Here is a 6242-nt window from a genome sequence, read left to right as displayed (position 1 = left end):
AAAAAAAAAAAAAAAAAAAAAAAAAAAGAATACACAGCTAGGAGCCAGGGGTGCAGCTCAGTGGTACAGCACATGCCCAGCATGCACAAGCCTGTGTCTGATCCTAAGCAAAACAAAACACAGCAGCTTTTGCTGCCAGAATTGCCAAGATCTGGTCCTACATCACTTTCCATAGCCCTAGAATCGGCATGTGATCAGAGAGCAATGAACCAACTGAGACGCTGCTCTTTTTTTTTTTTTTGACATTATGAAAAAATAATATTTATTATATGACATAAAAATTTGGAAATGTATTTGTTACTTCACTGAGGCTGAGTTGCATAGCAGCATGTTTACAGATAGAGACTCTCTTTGAGCAATCTATATAGATGCTTACATTTCTAATTTAAGAGCTACAAGGCACCATTTTGTCTGTAAAAGGAGACACTGAGAAGATAATAAGAAATGTTTAAATTTACAAAAGATATGTAAAAATAGTTTATGCTAAAACATGGCATGGTTGTTTTTCTTCCTATAAAAAATTTTAATTGAGTTTATTGGTACATTTTAGGGATACAGTACAGTTACATTCATTGTTGGGATCTTGTACCTCTACATGACAGGTCTTGGTGCTCTTTACTTGGGGTCTCTATGTCTAGGTCTGGATTGCCAGATTCAGCAAATAAACATACAAGACATTCAGTTAAGCCTGATTTTAGAAAAGCCATAAATTATATGTGTAATAAGTGTGTCCCAGGAAGTGCGGAGTGAACTGTATTTTATCTGGCAGTCCTACTCTGGGTTGGGCTTCAGGTAGGTCCATGAGCCGTGCACATTCTCTGGAACATGTTACACGTATGTCTTTATGTGTACTTTTCTTTTTCTTCTCTCTTTTTTTTTTTTTTTTTTTTTTTTTTTTTTTTGGTACTAGGGATCGGACTCAAGTCTTTGTGCTTGGGAGGCAGGCGCGGCGCCACTGAGCTAAATCCCCGGCCCGTGTGTACTTTTCTGTGGAGAGGTTCAGAACTTCTTTCAAGAGGTTCATAATCCAAAACAGATCCAGAACCAGTGGACTAATAATGTTGCCAAGGAACCGTGGCATAATTGTAGCCTCACCTAGAAGTGGGCGAGCCCCTGTGATCCTATTACCTTTAAATCAAATTCTTCCTAGTCCAAACCCAGTCCCGAGCGAAGCTTCTAGAGCTGAGGACAGAGCAGGGCCGTCACCTTCCATTTGGGACACGCTTTTCCCTGTTGCCTCCACCCTCGTCTCCCGGGAGAGAGGGACCCTCATCAGGCAGCTGGAGAACCACGTGTGTCGAAGTGTCACTGTCAGTCTCCCGGCGCAGGAGCCGGGTCCCAGAATGTCTTCCTTCCAGGGTGCAGGTCAGCTGTGCCTGCGCAGCAGCGCCCCTGCCACATTCCAGGCCCGCATCTGTCAGGGCTCGTCAGCGCTGCTCCGGGAATAGAAACAGGCCTGCCGTGCTGCTTGCCATTTTAAGTTACGGCAGACCCAAGGGGGATTTTCCATTTGCTATTTTATTCCAAAGTGATTTTCACTACAAAATATATACCACTATAGAAATACGTGCATAATTTAAAAAATGAATTATGTAAAGTACATAATCCAGAGCTCAGCACATGGTAATCCCTCGACTGATGAATCCTACTTAAATAATTATTACTTTAGGCAGAAATGGAGATGCTGGTTTATATTGAATTAAAAACACAAACCTTTTTTTAGTCAAATAACATATTTCAGGTACTTGCAAAGAAGGTTCCGCTTTGTCAATAAGTCATATTTCTGGGAGTTCAAACAATTGTCTGATTTTTGCACTATGAATTTAGTTAAAACTTGTGATATTATATCTCAGCTGAACAGGTACCAAGTGGTTCCTGATATTTAACGAATGAGATTCTAAACTTTGTGAGCAAAGCTCAAGAGTTTGCTCTTCTTACTCTTCTCTATAAAATAGTGGAAAAGGACATACATTGGAAACTTTTTAGAGGCTTAAAATTATCATTAGAAATTGCAAGTAATTTTACTACTGCAGAACATCACTCATACTGTCGGTTACTGCAACAGTCTGCTAATTTATCACATTTCTCAAATCCAAATAATTGTTTTCTGCCTCACTTCATGTCAGAGACAGGAGCGGTCTGACCCGGTTGGAGGCACCTTCAGGAAAAGCCCTCTAAACCCCCAACACTCACACACCCCACCAGCTCCCACCCCACAGCCATACGCACCCCAGGATCAAGAAGACAGGAGGTGGCAAGTGCGGTCCCAGCTCTTTCCCCTCCTGTGTGCAGTGGCTGCCGAACTTGAAAAGGTGACGCTTTAGCTGCAGGCTCCCTTTGGGAAGGTGATCTGTGCAGACAGAGGGAAGGAGAAGAAAGATCCGGTGGGAAGTCACCAGCGGCCACCTGACAGCCTCAGTAGCTGCAATTTTTAGAATGACCTCAAGGGTTCTGCTGGCCAGGCAGCAGCCTCAGCCCTCACTCCCTCTTTGGCCTTCAGTTTAGGGCCATGCAGGGGCAGAGGGCGGGGCTCTGGCTGGTGAGAGGGGTTGGGTTTTTTGACCTGGCCAGATTTTTTTTTTTTTTAAAGTCAAGATCAAGCGCTAATCAGCCTGGGTGTGAGGAAAGAAAATTAACTAGGTGGGTGCTTCATTGTTGGAAGTAGAGATTTGAGTAGAGTTAGGAAGTGGGGACGAATTAGTTTCTAGAAAGGAAACTAGCCTGGTCACTTTGGGCCCTGTGAGAAGATTTGGTTATAAATAGACTGATCTTTAGAGGAGGCCATGTTTACCCGGAGGAGGCGCTTTCCACAGCATATCAGTAGGGTACTAGAGTTTCATTGTCTAATAAAGTGATGGTTGCAGCCGGTACTTGGTTATTCAGGGATCCCCAGGGCAGGGCTGAAACAAACACGCCTTGTAGCAAAGGTGGGGACTGAGGAATGGCTAATCTGGCCACAGTGCATGTGAGGAAGAATATTCAAGGATTGTAATTCACCATGTAATTCAGCTTTTAATAGGCATCAAGAGTGTGAAAAAGCTGCTATAAATGTTGACAGGACAATCTGCTGCAATAGTGGAAAATTAGATCATGGAAAAGAAATGTTCCACTCATTCTTCGTCATCAGTCAGATGTTGGGTTAAGCGTGGCTTTGTGGCCTTGGCACATGAGAACGTATTCTGCACCATGGGGACATGGCTGGTGTGAAGAATGCGTCCAAAGCCGTGCGTATTGGGAATAAGTGAAGAAAATAAAGACTAAGAGTGTGTGGAGGACAAATGAAACCAGATTTCTGAGAGCAGGTGGCTTGAGGGGCATTGGGGGTGCAGTTAAAAGGTTTTTTTCCCCCCATTAAGTTTATTGGTACATTTTAGATAAACAATACAGTCACATTCATCACTGGGATCTCATACCTTTACATGATGTATCTTGGTTCTTATTTTTTCCCCATTCCCCTGCCCTCCCTTCACCTCCTACACTCTTCCTATTTATAAGACTTTGTTTTCATTTTTTCCTTTTCTCATATTTTTTCTTTTCCCTTCTTTCCTTTCCCCTACTCTTCCCACTTCCTAGACTCCTTTAGACCTTTTCTTCCTACTTCACATTATCAATTATACCATTTGAACCTTGTTTATACTTTTAGTTTTTCACACCAGAGAAACTATTCAGTATTTACACATGTGTGTCCTATTTATTTCACTTAAGAGTATGGCCTCAATGTGCATCCTCTTAGCTATAAATGTCTCTAGTTTCTCATTCTTTATGGATGAGGAATATTCCATTTTATAGAAAAACCACATCTTTCTCCAGTCTCCAGTTGATGGGCAATTGGGTTGTTTTCAAGTTTTACCTATTACAAACTGTGCCACTATAAGCATGGGTGCACATATATCACTGTGGTATGATTCTTTTAATTCTTTTGAAAGATACCCCACAGAGGGATAGCTGGGTCAAATGGGACCTCTGATCCTAGGTTTTGTTTTTTGTTTTTAGGTATCTTCATATTGATTTCCACAGTGGTTGCATCAGTCTGCACTCTCCCCAACAGTGGAGAAGCATTCCTTTCTCCCCACAACCCCTCCAACATTTGTTATTGGTTAATTTCTTGATAGCAGCCATACTTTCTGGGGTGAGGTGGAATCCCAGTGTTGCTTTCATCTGCATCTTTTGAATGATCAGTGATGTTGAAAATTTTTTCATATGTTTATTTGCTGCTTTTACTTGTCTGAGCAGTGTATTTCAGATGCTCATTTTTAATTGGGTCTTTGTATTAGGGGGTCTGATATTTTTGAATTCTTTATATATTCTAGATAGTAGACCTTTGTCTGAGGAACAACTAGTAAAATTTTTTTTATTGTGGGTCATCTCTTAGCTCTGTTGGTGGCTTCTCTTGCACTGCAGAAGCTTTTTAATAAGATGAGATCCCAGTTGTTGATTCTTTGTGCAGATTCCTGTGCTACTGGGGATTTATTCATAAAGTCTTTTCCTATGCCAGTGTCTTCAAGAGTTCTACCTAATTTACTTTTCAATAAATTTAGTGTTTCTGTTTTACCATTTAGATCTTTAATCCACTTGGATTTTAGTCTAGTGCATGGTGAAAGACAGGGATCCAATTTTAATCTTTGGCGGGGTGAAATCCAGTTTTTCCAGCACCAATTATTAAAGAGGCAGTCTTTCCTCCACTGAAGATGGTTGGCTCCTTTGTCAAAGATGAGGTAGCTGAGTACAGCTGGGTACAGTTAAAACTTTTGCAGCCTAAGAATAATTACTTCCAAATGGCTAGATGTTCCAGGAAAATCATTAACACTAAGGAAGAAAAACTGGTAACTTCCTGTTGACAAAAATGGTACCTTTGTAAATAGCTGGTTTCCTGTGATTAGAAAGGTGAAGGTGAAAAGCTATAGGACTGCTGTGATGTGTTATCGATTAGATCTTGGATGTCCCCCCAAAACCTCATGAGTTCAGAAATGGGGTTTTTGGAAGGTGACTGGTTGTGGGGTACTATACTCATCAGAATCTTGGTCCATTGGTGAGTTCATAGGTAAAAGTGCCCTTAGGAGGTGGGGCCTGGTTGGAAGAGGAGTGTCACTGGGCAGGTGCCCAGGTGGAGCTTCCTTCCAGTGCCTCCCTATTCTCTCTGCTTCCTGGGTGCTGAAATTGGCTGGATTGAGTAGCTTTCCTCTGCTATGCCTTTCCACCTTGCCATTTCTGCCTCTTTCATTATTTCATTTTTAAAAACTTTATTATTAGTAGTATGTGCTTACAGTATATAATGATTGCATTCATTCTGGGGAGAGGGAACTTGTACATAACACATCTGAATTCTTTTCATGCTCCCTCCCCCTCCCTTGTCTCCATCTGCTGGTCCCCTTCCCAAGCCAGCTGATTGTGGACTGAACTGTGAGTCAAGTTAAACTTCTCCTCTTTTTGGTTGTGGCTCTTGGGTATTGTGTCTTAGTAATGGGAAAGTGATTGATTCAAATGTAGAAGGGACTCTTGTTCTGATGGGAGGTGGGCTTGGTTCTTCTCAAGTATCTTTCTAACTCTAAGGCTCCATGGTTCTATATGTCCTGGCCTCTAGTTCTCCTGACATCTCTCAACCACCATATAGCATTTAACTTACCACCTCTACTGACATTCCAGTTAGCCCTTTAGCAGGGAAAACTGATAGGATTTTTATTTCTTTGCTTCCACTCATGTATCTCCAGAACAAAATGTGTTGCAAGCAAATCAGAGTGTATTTTGTGGTTCACTTTCAAGCAGTCATTCTTTTGGTTTTGTGATGGGGTCTAACTAGGCGGATTCAACTCCTGAGCTTAAGAAATTCTCCCTGCTCAGCCTCTCAAGTAACTGAGACTACTGTGTGTGCTATGTGTGGGTGCCTCTGAGCCCGCCTTTAAGCGATTCTTCTTCTTTTTTTGGTACTGGGGATCAAACTTGCATCCTTGAGTTTTCAAGGCAGTGGGTGGAACCACTGAGGTAAATCCCTGGCCCCAGGGCAGAAGTCTTTACTCATTTCATTCACTAATGAGTCCCAAGGGCCTAAATAGTACCTGGCATATCATACATGGTAAATAATTATTAATTGAGTAAGTATAAGTAAATAATTATAAGTAAATAATTATAAGTAAATAAAGCAGCAGGAAAGATGATTGATATAGGAAATTACTACCAGCAGTGAGGCCATTGGTCTGACATGGCTTTGGAATTGGTTTGCAGGAAGAGTTTAGAAAGGCTTGGAG

The 6242-nt window shown here is 41.7% G+C and overlaps 1 protein-coding gene across 1 annotated transcript in view; it reads right to left on the bottom strand.

Moving 5' to 3' along the window:
- Klhl31 (kelch like family member 31) overlaps window positions 1-2385 on the bottom strand; it is a 12874-nt gene extending 10489 nt beyond the window's left edge. The window contains exon 1 of the mRNA XM_010628948.3: window positions 2230-2385. The gene's annotated coding sequence lies outside the window, so the exon portion shown is untranslated. The remainder of the gene's footprint in view (window positions 1-2229) is intronic.
- Between the last annotated feature and the right edge of the window lie 3857 nt (window positions 2386-6242).

The sequence above is a fragment of the Fukomys damarensis genome, unplaced genomic scaffold, assembly GCF_012274545.1.
Source record: "Fukomys damarensis isolate Sample0158 unplaced genomic scaffold, DMR_v1.0_HiC HiC_scaffold_14, whole genome shotgun sequence".
Lineage (NCBI taxonomy): Eukaryota > Metazoa > Chordata > Mammalia > Rodentia > Bathyergidae > Fukomys > Fukomys damarensis.
This window is presented reverse-complemented; position numbering and strand designations above follow the sequence as displayed.